Source organism: Balaenoptera musculus, chromosome 21 (genome assembly GCF_009873245.2).
Source record: "Balaenoptera musculus isolate JJ_BM4_2016_0621 chromosome 21, mBalMus1.pri.v3, whole genome shotgun sequence".
NCBI lineage: Eukaryota > Metazoa > Chordata > Mammalia > Artiodactyla > Balaenopteridae > Balaenoptera > Balaenoptera musculus.
Genome location: NC_045805.1, coordinates 34,614,279 through 34,629,691, shown reverse-complemented (window position 1 = coordinate 34,629,691; position 15,413 = coordinate 34,614,279).

Sequence of the window (15,413 nt, the reverse complement as noted above, 5' to 3'; positions counted from 1 at the left end):
CTGTTTTCTACCCTTTAACAGGACGTCGTGCAGGCCGTGCTCTTCTGTGTCTGGCTCCTCCTGCTCAGTGGTCGTGCGTGGTTGTAGGCTGTTCATCCCTTCCCTTCAGGATATTCCTCTGTGTAAACACGCCACAATATTGACTCATTCTGTTCTGTTAATGGGCATTCCAGTCGGGGAGTGTTAAGGATAGTGCTGCTGGGAGCTCCCTCTACATGGTTTCGGTGAGCACGTATGTGCATTTCTGGTGGGTGCAGGCCTCGGAGTGGGGCTTCTGGGTCATCTGGGCTGTGTGGCTGCAGTTTTATTAGATTCTGCCAACAGCTTTCCAGGGTGGTCATACCCATAAGGCAGCACGCGAGAGTTCTGTTTGACCCACATCCCACTGATACTGGGTATTTTCTATCTTTTTATTGCAGCCATCCTAATGGGTGTGAGTGGTATGACACAGTGGTTGTAATTTCCCTTTCCCTGTTAGCTGATGAAGTTGGGGGAACTGAGCTCTGGAGCCCACACCACCAGGCCCACAGGGTCCCCTGGAGCCCCGTGGGATCTGCTGCGGAGCTGGCCTGCTCCCCACCGTGCTGGGGGAAGCCTCATGGGAGTGGAGGGGGGCCGTCAGCCAGGGTTGAGCTGTGGCTGGGGAAAAACCTACACCCACACCAACTCTAGGACCCAGAGCACTTCGGACGGCCCTGGAATCCTAAACCCTTCACGGCGGGCCACCATCCCTGTGGCAGGGGCAGCAGGCCAGGAAGACCAGAGGCCATACCAGAGAGATACTGGCGGCTACAGGGCAGTGTCCCCCTCAAGGTGCCCGCCCTCCGAGAGAGCCGAGTAGGTTAGACAGAGCCAGCTGCTAACTGAAACATTAGCAATGCAGCCTCTGCTGCCCCTGGAAACACACTAGCTTAACCTCTGACCTCCATCCATAAGGCTGCCCGGCTGTGTGGCCTCATAAATTTCCTGGCAATATTCCTCATTTTGCCGAGGAAGAGACCAAGCTCAGAGGAATGACTCCATTTAGCTCTCACTAGCCGCATGAAGTAGGTGCTGTTATCGTAAGTGCCTGGCCGACAGAGCTCCGTCAGAGTCGTTGTCATGATTCCAGCAAGGCTGTCACGCGCAAAACCCTGTCATGCTCCTTCTCTGAAGATGGATGAACAAACTGGATAATCGTCTTTGCAAGAGAAACTTGAAGTGCTGAGATTATTTTTCTCGGATAGGCCAAAAAAGAGCCAAAAAGCCTCTTCCTTTTCCACCCTCCCCTCCCTACCCGCCGCCAACCTCCGTTTCCAAGAAGATTGCTCTGGAGAGCGACTCTCTTGTGGATTTTTAATTTCCATACGTCCTTGGAAAAAGCATCAGGCTTCCCCTTTGTAGGCAGCGTCTTGTCTGGAAGCGGAGGAGGTACATCCCTCACCTGGAGTCCCATGCGGTTGCCTTGTCCTCCTGTGACTTGTGTCCAGCCCTGCTCACCTGTCAGAGCTGAGCCCTGGGTTGCTCATAAAGCCCTCATCGGCCATGCGTTTTCCTGAACTACAACCTTAAGGGTTCGGATTGAACAATTTAGCTCCCAATGGCTTTCTGTCCTTAATAGACGACCCTTTCTTTCCTGCATGTTTTTCTTCCTACAGCCAACAACGGGATTATAAGCTCCCGAGGGCTGGGGCATCTCACTCAGCCATGTACCCATATGGGTCACAGACTAGATGCTCCACCCTTTCCTACTGGTTATTTCAGCTGTGTTCTCAATCATATGAGTTAAAACATTTAGCTTTTTAAATATCTGTTCCTTTGGTATGATCATTTTTGTGTGTGCACTGCTGAATTTTTTCTTTACATAAAATCTTTTTCTTTGGGTCTCAGGGAAGGTGGTACATCCTCGGAAAGAGGGTTTGGGAAGGGGGTTTCTGCCCTAGTTAGATGTGATCTGTGTTTTCCCTTTAACTCTTGCACAGCTCTGCCTTCCACATGTGTCTGGACATCTTCCATGCTGATGGTTCCAAGTCCCTTAAGCAGACCTTAGTAGCCGCTCAGCAGATCTTCAACTCCTGTGTGGATTCCGAGGAACAGCAGGTTTACAACAGTTGTAGTCAATTCACCAAACTGTCAAAATTCGTGGTGCTACTGACAATGTAAACACTCTTCCCCAGCTCTCCAGACCCTTAATCAGAGAGGCTAATATTTGGCTGATGTGCTTTGTGCATGGTGTTCACAATCAGGTAAGGGGCCTATGAGCAACAAATTTCCCCAAATGCAGGAAGAACTAGGATGAGAGGCAAGGTCTAGGCCATCAAGTCCAACCGTCAGCTCCTGGATAATCGAAAGCTAACTTCATTACCTCTATATTTTACCCTTACCTTTGGTGATTTTTGTCATTTTTCAAAGGCATAAACCCAGCTGGCCCGCGGCAGCTGAGGACAGTTCTGTCTCCCGAGCACATGTCTCAGGGGAAGAGCCCTGGGTCTGGGTCCTCAGACCTCACCTCTGCGCACCCACCTCCGAGCCCACGTCACTTCTCTTCCGCTGGTCCGTTGGCTTTTCTCTTCTTTATGAATTTCAATTTTCCTTGCACTGAACATATTAAAATTTAATAGTCACAGGGTCTTAGTTCATGACACACCAAAGCTTTCCTGATAATTTCATTTCCTTCTGTCATTGAAGAGGCTGTTCTCAAAGTCTCTCTGACCTTGAATAATCCCCACATGATGGTTATTTGATTCTGTTTGCACATGGTGATTTTTATTCTTCACAGACATGGTAGCTTTATCTACCTGATTATGTTCCCCTTGTGCTGATATTAATAATATAAGTGGGGAAATTTTTAGATGTTCTCATCTAAGAAGAGGCCAGTTCTGTAGAATGAATACTTGCTAAATCAGACCTCACCCACCCCACTTCGTTTCTCTCTATTCCTCCCCAAGTGGCTTCCAAGGAGAGGAAGGGTGAGCAAGCTAAGCGCCTGGCCTTTGCTTTTTGAGTGCAAAGTAGCAGCTGGAGCCAGAGTGGAATTACTTTGGGGGTGACCTGAGAAACTGTGTGGGTGTTAAAGGAAAAATCGTCCATTGTTAAATTGTTAAAAACAGAGTCAAACTGTCGCTTGTTAAAGATGGCAATACAGACTTTACTCAGGGCCATCGCGATGGATATAGGGATCACTGTGATGGATATAGGGATCACTGCGATGGATATAGGGATCACTGCGATGGATATGGGGATCACTGCGATGGATATAGGGATCACTGCGATGGATATAGGGATCACTGCGATGGATATAGGGATCACTGCGATGGATATAGGGATCACTGTGATGGATATAGGGATCACTGTAATGGGATTCTATGGTGGGGAGAGAGGCTGGGCTCCAGGAATTTGGCGTAGTCAAGTGGGAATTTACAGCCAAGGAGCAGAGAGGGCCAGTGGATGGAGGACTCCTAAGGGGAAACACCAGGCGTGAGGGGAATGCTGTTTCAACTGACCTAACAGGATCTTTGCTGAAGGCAGGCCTGGGCGACCAGACATCACCTGGAGGATGGCGGGGGAGAAATCTGGCCAGAAATCAGGATGGAGTGTGGTCAGATACTGAGGGTGGGGCTCTGTAAACACCTGGTGGAGTTGGGCGCTTTGGGAAGGAAGTGGTTTAGTGCTGGGTGTGACTTCAAGCATGAGGATAGCTAGGTTAAATTGCCCCCGGCACCTGACCAGGAAGCACAGAGGAGTCTGCAGCAGGAGTTAGTCTGACGTGAGCACCCTGCTGTCCCCAGAGTCTCTCCAGCCTGGGCGCACCGTGGGGTCTGACAGGCGCCATCTGCTGCGTCCAAGCGGCTCCCTGTAAAGGGCGCTCCTGCCGCGCTGGTCTTCACTCATCAGACATGAATCACACATTTCTGGCTGTGCCCGAATGGCTGGATTTGGTTTATGTGACCTTCCTGTCACTTGCTTTGTAATTGTTCTATGTGTGCTGGCAAAATGAAAAGGGAAGAGTTCCAGGGCAGCGATGCCCAGTTGAGTTGTGACCTGGATTCCAGTCTCACATACACAGAGTGCCTGAAGCTCGACAGTGAGAGGCTGGGGTGTTGCCGAAGCGCGTTTCTTGAGGATCTCAAGAGATGATCTCCTTGGTCTTTTTGCTCTTCCCGGTGTCCTCATCAACTCCAGGCAGGAAGACTGTCCCCGGGCACCTGGGGTGAGGGGAGCATGGCGGGGGCAGCCTTCCTGGTGATCCACGCTCTGCCGGGGGCCTTGCAGGCTGTGGGGAGGGGAGCGGTGCTGCCGCCCGAGAGCGTCGCTCCACAGCTCGCTCGCTCCCTCTCTCTCTCTGTCTCCCTCTCTCTCTGTCTCTCCCTCTCTCTCTCTGTCTCCCTCTCTCTCTGTCTCTCCCTCTCTCTCTGTCTCTCTCTCTCTGTCTCTCCCTCTCTGTCTCTCTGTCTCTCTCTCTCTCCCTCTCTCTCTGTCTCTCTCTCTGTCTCTCTCTCCCTCTCTGTCTCTCTCTCCCTCTCTCTGTCTCTCTCTCTGTCTCTCTCTCTGTCTCTTTCTCTCTGTCTCTCTGTCTCCCTCTCTCTGTCTCTCTCTCTGTCTCTCTCTCTGTCTCTCTCTCTGTCTCCCTCTCTCTGTCTCTCTGTCTCCCTCTCTCTGTCTCTCTCTCTGTCTCCCTCTCCCTCTCTGTCTCTCTCTCCCTCTCTCTGTCTCTCTCTCTGTCTCTCTCTCCCTCTCTGTCTCTCTCTCCCTCTCTCTGTCTCTCTCTCTGTCTCTCTCTCTGTCTCCCTCTCTGTTTCTCTCTGTCTCCCTCTCTCTGTCTCTCTCTCTGTCTCCCTCTCTCTGTCTCTCTGTCTCTCTCTCCCTCTCTCTGTCTCTCTCTCTGTCTCTCTCTCTGTCTCCCTCTCTCTGTCTCTCTGTCTCTCTCTCTCTCTCGGCACCAAAGTTAGTTTGCCCATGAAAGGAAATGAGGAAATCAACTTGGAATTAAAAGATCCACAACAAGTAGTAAAACTTGGAACGGTCAGACTGAAGACACCTGTGGAAATATTTCCTTTGGAAATACTGATTCATATGAGGCTGCCAAGTTGGCTACTTTTTGATTTCATGGTTCAAGCTCCTAGGATGCTTCCCCTTCTATGGCCTCCCGCTGCGTGAGGACAGAGACCAGCCCCACTGCCAGCTGTCTACCTCGGGTCTCCCGGGGTCCTCCTTGGGCACTCTCGCTGGGAACCTGCTGTTCTCTGGGCTGTCGCCTCACCACCGGCTCCTCTGAACATCCCTCCTGAGCTCCTCTCTCATCACCTGTCACTCTTCCTCCAGGTATTTGTTCAATGTCAACTCCATAGGAAGCCTTTCCGACAAGCTGCTTCTGCTCCTCTCCTCGCTCTGAGCACCTTGAGGGGCCGTGGTCACGGCTCAGGTTCGTGGTCAGTGTCAGCTTGCCCCATCCACAGGGGTCCTGATGGTCCTCCCCTCTGACTCACTGTGTGGAAGCTTTGCCTTTTGGACAAAGGTCTGCAGATACCCTGTGGACGTCAGGATTGGTGCGACCCCATGAGAAGGCATTCTGCTCCCTGTGTTCAGTAGACGCTGGACAACAGCCCTCAGACGTGCAGACTCAGGGAGGCCCTGCCTTTCTCTGCAGCCCCCAGGTCCCCACTGTGCTCCTGGCGGGCTCTCTGGACTGGGAGTTCCTGTCACGGGGGCTGCCTGCCACCTGCGGTCGGGGTGCAGCGCGAGGGCGGTGGGCACGTGGACTCAACGAGTACCTGTGAACGAATGAATGAAACCTCCAAACAGGAGCAGCAAGGAGCTTTACTGGTTCCGGGCTCAAAACCCCCGTAGGCTCCGAAGGCATCAGCAACCCGGGCCCGCACAGCGCCCCGCCGCGGCTCTCCTCTCCCTGCCTGGGGGCCGAGCGGGGCGGTGAAGTCCCCGAGCGCACTTTCTTTCCTTTGGGAGGAAACCACCCGAGGTCCAGGGTCCTCGCACGCCTTTCTTGTTTCTGGTTGTTCACAACTGAGCTGCTGCTCTGCGGTGGCCCATGGGATGGCCACTGGGGCCCCAGCGAGAGCCCTGGCCGTCCTGGGTCTTAGTGGAAACTCGTTCCTGGGTCCTCTGTGACCCAGGCGAGGGAGTGTCCTCCTGGGTCAGCTTCTGTTGCCGCCAAAGTGCAGCCTCGTGAACAGCCGCCAGGACAGGTGACTCTGGGACAGAGAAAGACAAATATCCTGTGATATCGCATATCTGTGGGGTCTAAACAATGATAAAAATGAACTTATTTACGAAACAGAAACAGACTCACAGACATAGAAAAAACAAACTTATGGTTACCAAAGGGGAAAGGGGGTCGGGGAGGGATAAATTAGGGGTACGGGATTAACAGATACACACTACTATATACAAAATAGGTAAACGACAGGGCCTACTGCACGGCACAGGGAACTGTACTCAATATCGCGTAATAACATATCATGGAAAAGAACCTGAATATATTCAGATATATATACACATATCTGAATCATTTTGCTGTACACCTGAAACTAACACAACATTGTAAATCAACTATGCTTCAATTAAAACATGCAAAGTTAACAATAACGGGAGTGTATCAGTTGTGAGTTGGTACTAGGATACATAGAGCTGATTCACTTCATTGTACAGCAGAAACTAACACAACATTGTAAAGCAATTATACTCCAATAAAAAAAAAAAAAGAGGAGGGGCTTCCCTGGTGGCGCAGTGGTTGAGAATCTGCCTGCCAATGCAGGGGACACGGGTTCGAGCCCTGGTCTGGGAAGATCCCACATGCCACGGAGTAACTGGGCCCGTGAGCCACAACTACTGAGCCTGCGCGTCTGGAGCCTGTGCTCCGCAACAAGAGAGGCCGCGATAGTGAGAGGCCTGCGCACCGCGATGAAGAGTGGCCCCCACTTGCCGCAACTGGAGAAAGCCCTCGCGCAGAAACGAAGACCCAACACAGCCAAAAATATGTATAAATAAATAAATAAATAAATTTTTTGAAAAAGAAGAAAAAAAAGGGTCATGAAATGGGTGCCTCATGTTCACGAATAGCTCAGTGCCCTGTCCCCACTCCCTCACACCAGCGTCCCCAGCTCAGTCCCATGTCGTTACTGGCCCCCAGGAGAAAACCACTAGGAAAGGAGGAGAAGAGCAGCCACTGTCAATTTGGGACTTGAATTCTTACAGTAATCCCTGAGGTTGGTGCTGGAACTCCCGGGCTGGCCCCAGAGAGAGGCTGCCTCCCCCGCCCCGCCCCCTGCGGCTTAGCTGGGCTCCAGTCAGAGGCACAGTTCCAGGTACCAGGGAGGACCTCGGGTCCGGACTGCTTCTCACCCTTTCCAGCGCTTGCGCTGGGAATGCGTGCCAAGTCTCAATCCTTTGGGCTAAGGCAAAATTTTCCAAGCTACTCTTTGGAAGAACCCTCCATAGGAGGTTAATAGCTATTCTACGGGGAGAGAGGGGTTCTATTTTCGAATGTTTGGGGAAAGTAACACATCACGATAAACGGACAAATGTGAGAAATATGTGAAGTCTTTAAGGGCACTCCCCTAAATTCTCACCCAGCTCCTGTAGAGGATCTGACCTCAATCATTGACATTAGGTAATCACTACATCAGGCTTGTTTTTTTTCTCATTGTGTTACCACTTCCTGGAACGCTCACTTTTAAAGATGCTAAGGGGCGAATTAAAGTCAGATTCCTCTAAGGATATACAGGCACTGGGTGGAGGTATTTCAGGGAAGGACTTGGAGGGAAGACACCTAAAATCACATCCTGCAGGAGACCACCTAACCGTGCAAGCCCCTCTCCCTCTTCCAGAGCCAGCCTCCCACCCTGGCAGCTTGACCCACGGCCCTGCCCCCTGTGAGCAGACGCCGCCCCCGCCCCGGTCCTGGCTCCTGGCCGCTCCCCCGCCGCCTTCCACACGCAGGGGTCCAGCTGCTCACTGGACTCCATTCGGCTCAAATTCAGCTTCTCCGAACAGAGAGCCTCTTCTGCCGGCCCATTCCACAGAGTTCTACTGGGAATGGCATAATTTCCTGCGCAGGCCCCCAAGACAGAAATGAATTTTAGGTCCAATTTATTGAGTTATGATTTACATACAGTAAAATTCACCTTTTTAGCACATTGCTCTATGGGTTTTAGTAAGAACGCACAGTGGTGTAACCATTTCTAAAATCAGGGTGCAGAGCAGTTCCACCACCCCTAAAACTGCTCTCACACCTTTGTCGTCACACTGTGTCCCAAGCCTGGTTCCTGGAAACCACTCATCTGTTTTTGGTCCCTATAATTTCACCTTTTCCAGAACATCCTGTAAATGGAATCACATACTCTGTAGCCTTTTGAGTCTGGCATCTGTCATTTTTTTTTAACATTTTTATTGGCGTATAATTGCTTTACAATGGTGTGTTAGTTTCTGCTGTATAACAAAGTGAATCAGCTATACATATACATACATCCCCATATCCCCTCCCTCCTGCGTCTCCCTCCCACCCTCGCTATCCCACCCCTCTAGGCGGTCGCAAAGCACCGAGCTGATCTCCCTGTGGCATCTGTCATTTAACGTAACATATTTGCAATTCATCCCTGTTATTGTGGGTTTTGGTGTCTTCCTTTTTTATTGCTAAGTAATGTGCCATCTAAGCCAGCGGTGTTGAGTTGCATGAAATTTTTCTTTCTCTTTCATTCCCTACCACATCCCAGGTCCTGGCAATTCTACCTTCTAATCTCTCTCAGATTCGTTCCTTGCCATCCTTTCTGCCCCCCGCCCTCAGCTGGGGCCATCTCAGCAGCTCCCCTACTGGTCCCCCCCGCCCCCGCTCCCCTCAATGCCCCTCCCCTCAAAGGCACGTGGGGCCTCACACTGCGGTTGCTGCCCCACTGCAGGGGCTTCAGTCACCCCCGCCCCCCCGCTGGTCTTTAACCTCTGAACCCCTTCCAGCTCCGGTGCTCCGTCTGGTTCACAGAACTCCCCACACGCTGGCTTCCTCGTTCGCGTTCCAGTCACATGCTGTGTCTGATGACCAGCCCACAGTTCTGCCCTTTGGACATCAGCCCTTCTAACCTCGCTTGTTCCCCAGAGTCTGGACAGCCCGGGGAGACTCTGCTCCTCTGAGTCCTAGAGGGAACATCTCAAATGGCCGTGAGGGCAGCGTTCTATGAGCACCGTCACTGTTTCCCTGCCTTGTAATTAGAGGGAGTTTAACCGACAGAATGTCAGTACACTTGATCAGAGCTTATAAAAAAAGAAGGTTAATTAAACTGCTTTACTCATTCAGACTTTCATCTTCTCCCAGGAATTCATAGTGACTTCTGGACCCTGACCTTGCATTTTCCTTCCTTTGGGTGTTGATGGGGACTAGAAAGGTGCTTGGTGGGCGTAGAGGCGGGGTGGACTGGCCCTGCCTCGCCTTTCTCCCCCTTTCCGTGATGCGAGCCTTTCTGGAGAACACGCAGAGCCCGTCTGGAAGCCTGGTGCTGCGCCAGCCTCTTGGGGCGTACACGTGATCAGCCGGTCTTAAAAGGAGGAGGCAGAGAAGGTGTCTGATTATAGAAGGAGAGGCCCCTTCCAGCTCCTCTTCCTGAGATTCAAAGTGGTCTGCCCCATAACACCCCCAGTTTCTAGAACTACTGAACTCAATCCTTAGTGGTCTTTCTTCTACAAGTCAGGCCTGAACAGCAATCTGCATCTAATAGCACTGGGGGCTTCTTCCTAAAACACCTTTGTCTTTGGGTGGAAAGGTGTGACGAAATTTGATTTTTATGATTGGCAGGAGCTGATAACCTGTAGAGTTTGGAGTCTTTTGCTTGTGATTTTTAAAGGGGGATGCTTCATTATTAGCATCCACTGCTAATAATTAGTTTTATTAGGATTATTTGTTGCTGAGAGCAGAGTGTTTGGGGTGAGTGTAGGCAGAGGGCATGTTTCCATCTTGCCCTTCCTACGCTCAGGCTACTGTGCAGAGGATGTTTGCAGCGACTGCAGGCCAGTACTGATCCGGCCGTGCTGGGCCGTAGGGATGGCCCCCGTCTGATTGTTAGTGCCCGTGACATTCGTGGGGTTTACGAGTTCAGCTGCCACCTCTGCTGCTACTGAATGGCGTGGCTCAGGGAGGATCTCAGCTCTTCCTTCTTGCTGCTAAAAAACATGCAGCCATCCACTGGCCTTTGTCTATCCCGTTAGTTTAAGGTTTCTTCCCTCGTAGGACACAGATCCCTGTTGAAGTGAGGGATGAGGGGACATATAAGCCTTCCCAGTAATTTATACAGTCAGTAGATTGAACAAATGAAGGTTCAGAAAGCAGAGCTGGATTGAGGGTTTTAGGAGAAGTCTTTTCTATGCAAGGTCAAATCCCTGTTCCTTCTAAGCGTCAGTCATGTACCTTCTGGAACTCGAAAGCCCAGTTCTCAGGCCAACCTAAGGTTCGTGGACACAGTAGCAAGAAGGCAGAAAATGCAGTGGGAGAAGAACGTGTGACCTGCAGAAGCCTGAATTCTAGGTCTTTCCCAAGCACTGCCTGCTGGGCGTGGGAGGTTCTGGCACTCACTCTGCTGTTGAGCTGAGACCCAGAGACCCGATGTGGCCTCAGAGAGCGGCTTGTCCCGCCCGTGCTGCTGAGGGTCAGGAAGGTGACAGTGCGAAACGCTCTGTTGCATCTTCGGTCTTTTCTCCTCATCATGATTAGTTTGTTCATTCTCAGACTTTTTAGTTTTGAGACAGACTTGGACCTGGGACCCTTTGCTGCAGTGCTTGTACCTGGACAAACAAAATACAAAGAAACTATAAGGGACTAAAAATAACTGTGTGAATGCAGTTGGGGCAAATTATGGACAAGATACGAAAAGACCAAAAAAACCCCAACTGCCACATCTGAAGAGCAGGGAGCAAAAGCAGGGTACTGGGCATGCCCCCAGCACTCAATGCCACCAAGGGGGTAGGCAGACCACCTAAGCCACCCCTCCGGCCCCCCCTGGACACGCCCCTACCCTCACCCCATGTAAGGAACCAGTTCCCCCCACCTAGGGGAGCGAACAAGGAAGCAAGGGAGGGGTCCCAGTAAAGCCTTGCCTGAATTTCTTGTCTGACCTCTTAGCAATTTCTGTTGATTAAGGAGGCCAAGAACCCTGGTCAGTAACAGTTTGATTTGGGTAAGGTATTTTTCAAGTTTTTAAAAATTCAGGTTTATTCAGGTTTTTAACATGAAATTCCAGTAATTAAAGAAAAGTGTGCTCCATGTGCAACCACCAGTACAATCAAGATAGATTTCTGTCACCCTGAAACCCTAACCTTAACCATTGGCCCTTGGCAATCACACATGTGATGTTTGTCCCTGTGGCTTTGCCTGCTCCAGCTTGCCATACAGATGGAAGCAAACAGTATACAGCCCTTTGAGTCTGGCCTCTTTCTTGTAATGCCTTTGAGATTCATCGTGTTGCTGCATGTGTCAGTACTTCATTCCTTTCTAGTGCTGAATAGTATCCCATTGCATGAAGGTACTGCAATTTATTTATCCATTCACTAGCTGATGGACATTTGGGTTGTTTTCTGTTTTGAACTGTTGTGAGTAAAGCTGCTTATAAATAGTCACGTATAGATTTTTGTGTGACTATAGGTTTTCATTTTACTTGGGTAAGTATCTCAAAGTGGGATTGCTGGGTCGTATGGTGAATGTATGTTTAAATTTGTAAGAACCTGCCAAAATGTTTTTCAAAGTGGCTGTACTATTTTTAAAATTCCAACCAGCAAAGTATGAGTTGATAATTTATTTTTATTTCTTTTTTTTTTTTTAAAGACAGCTAGTGTAACCTCAGACCAGTCTGTTAAATTCCCTGATACGGTTTAATCTTCCAACAAATACAATGTACTTTCCCACTTGGTAAATTTTTTTTTTTAATTTATTTATTTTTGGCTGTGTTGGGTCTTCGTTTTTGTGCGAGGGCTTTCTCTAGTTGTGGCAAGCTGGGGCCACTCTTCATCGCGGTGCGTGGGCCTCTCACTATCGCGGCCTCTCTTGTTGCGGAGCACAGGCTCCAGACGCGCAGGCTCAGTAGTTGTGGCTCACGGGCCTAGTTGCTCCGTGGCATGTGGGATCTTCCCAGACCAGGGCTCGAACCCGTGTCCCCTGCATTGGCAGGCAGATTCTCAACCACTGCGCCACCAGGGAAGCCCTATTTTTATTTCTTAATATTATTATTATTAGTTTGTCTCATATGTATAACTTTAAATACATCCCTTATGTTTTCATAAGCAGTATACTGGTTGGCATTTTCTAAATAGCTTATTACACTTTTGAATTAATCTCTTAAAAAACCACTCTCATGTTAAATAGTGATATAAAATTAAAGGTGTTTGGGATTTTATAACAAGTTTTTGTTAGTAATTTTGAGTTTTAGGCCATCATGATCTGGGAATGTGTTCTGTGCCACTTTTGTTTTTTTGTATTTTAGGGTTTCCTTGTGGACTGATATAGTAACAATTTGAATGTTCCAGGCATTCAAAAAGATATATTTTCAGTGTGTAATGCATATATATATATGTGTGTGTGTATTTTTGAGGTATAATTGACATACAACATTATATTATTTTCAGTTGTACAACATGATTTGATATTTATATATATGGTGAAATGATCACCAGAATAAGTTCCATCACATACATAGTTGCAAAATTTTCTTTTTCTTGTGATGAGAACTTTTAAGATTTATTCTCATAGAAACTTTCCAATACACAATATAGAATTATTAACTATAATTGCCCTGCTGTACATTACATTCCCAGGACTTATTTTATAACTGAAAGTTTGTATCTTTTGACCCCCTTCACCCATTTTGCCCACCCGCTCTCCCCTCACCTCTGCCAACCACCAATCTCTTCTCTGTATCTATAAGCTTAGTCTTTTTTTTTTTTTTTAAGATTCTACATGTAAGTGAGATCATATAGTATTTGTTTTTCTCTGCCTGACTTATTTCACTTAGCATAATGCCCTCAAGGCCCATCCATGTTGTCACAAATGGCAAGGTTTCATTCTTTTTTATGGCTGAATAATACTATTATATTTTATATATATGTAAAAATATATAAAGTTATATATATATGTAATATTTTCTTTATCCATTCTTCCATCAATGGACACTTAGGTTATTTCCATGTCTTGGCTATTGTGAATAATGCTGCTATGAGCATGGGGGTGCAGCTATCTTTTTGAGTTAGTGTTGTCCTTTCCTGTGGATAAATACCCAGAAGTGGAATTGCTGGATCATATGGTAGCTCTATTCTTATTTTTTGAGGAAACTCCATACTGTTTTCCAGAGTGGCAGCACCAATTTACATTCCCACCAACAGTGCACCAGAGTTCCCTTTTTCCATACCCTCTCCAACCCTTGCTATTTCTTGTCTTTTTGATGATAGCCATTCTGAGAGCTGTGAGGTGATATCTTATTGTGGTTTTGATTTGCATTTCCCTGATGATTAGTGGTGTTGAAAAACTTTTCATGTACCTGTTGACCATTTGTGTGTCTTCTTTGGAAAAATGTCTATTCAGATCCTCTGTCCATTTCTAAATTCTTTTTTTTTTTTTTTGCTATTAAGTTGTATGAGTACTATATATGTTATCAGATACTTACTTTGCAAATATTTTCTCCCATTCAGCAGGTTGTCTTTTCTTTTGTTGATGGTTTTCTTTGCTGTGCAGAAGTTTTAGTTTGATGTAGACCCACTTACTTATTTTTTCTTTTGTTGCTTAGTCCCATTTGTTTATTTTTGCTTTTATTCTTTTTGATGAATTATAAATGGGATTTTTTTCAGTTTCTCTTTCTGATAGATTGTTATCAGTATATAGAAATGCTACAGATTTCTATTGATTTTGTATCCTGCAACTTTACGGAATTCATTAGTTATTTCTAACAGTCTTTTGGTGGAGTCTTTAGGGTTTTCTATAGATAGAATCACGTCATCTGCAAACAATGATGATTTTACTTCTTCCTTTCCAGTTTGGATGTCTTTTATTTCTTTTTCTTGTCTAGTGCCACGGCTAGGACTTCCAATGCTATGTTGATAACAAATTGTTATCCTCTTGTTGGATTGACCCTTTTACCATTATGACATTTCTTTGTCTCTTATTACAGACTTTGTTTTAAAGTCTAGTGTGTCTCATGTAATTATATTTACCCCAGCTTTCTTTTGGTTTCTATTTGCATGGACTATCTTTTTCCATCCCTTCACATTCAGTCTGTGTGTCTTCATGTCTGAAGTGAGTCTCTTGTAGGCAACATAGATGGGTCTTGTTTTGTTGTTGTTGTTTTTGGTTTAAATACATTCAGCCATTCTATGTCTTTTGATTGGAGAATTTAGTCCATTTACATTTAAAGTAATTATTGATAGGTATGTACTTATTGCCATTTTATTAATTGTTTTCTGTCTGATTTGTAGTTCCTCTGTTCCTTTCTTCTTCTCTCGCTCTCTTCCTTTGTGGTTTAATGACTTTGTTTAGTGGTGTGCTTAGATTCCTTTTTCATTATTTTTTGAGTATCTACTATGGGTTTTTGCTTTGTGATTACCATGAGGCTTATACATAACAACTTTCTGTTGTTACCATGAGGCTTACACATAACAACTTTCTAGCACTCAATTTTAAGTTGATAATAACTTGAGTTTGAATGCATTCTAAAGCTGTACATTTTTACTCTCTTCCCCATATTTTCTGTTTTGATGTCACCTTCTAATCTATTTATCTTGTGTACCCCTTAACTAATTATTTTAATTATAAGTCTTTTTACGAGTTTTGTCTTTTAACCTTCATACAGCTTTATAATTCATTAATCCACTACCTTTACTATACACACTTACCTTTACTGGTGAGATTTATACTTTCATGTGTTTTCTTGTTACTAATTAGCGCCCTTTCTTTTCAGCTTAAAGAAGTTCTTTTAACAATTCTTGTAAGGCTGAGTTAGTGGTGATGAACTCCTTTAGCGTTTAGTCATCTGGAAAACTCTTTTATCTCTCCTTCAGTTCTGAATATAACTGGGTGAAGTATTTGCTGGGTGAAGTATTCTTGGTTGGAAAGATTTTTCTTTCAGCACTTTGAATATATTGTGCCACTCCCTTCTGAGTTGTAACATATCTGCTAAAAAATCTGATGATAGTCTTATGGAAGTTCTTTTGTATGTAACAAGTTGTATTTCTCTTGGTGATTTTAAGATTCCCTTGTTATCTTTAACTTTGACATTTTAATTTTAATATTTCTTGGTATGGATCTCTTTAGGTTGATCTGCTTTGGAGCTCTCTGGGCTTCCTGTATCTGGATGTCTGTTTCTTTCCCCAGGTTAGGAAAAGCTTTCAGATATTATTTCTACAAATGTTTTCTGCCCCTTTTTCTCTTCTCCTTCTGAGTTCCTATAAGGTGAATG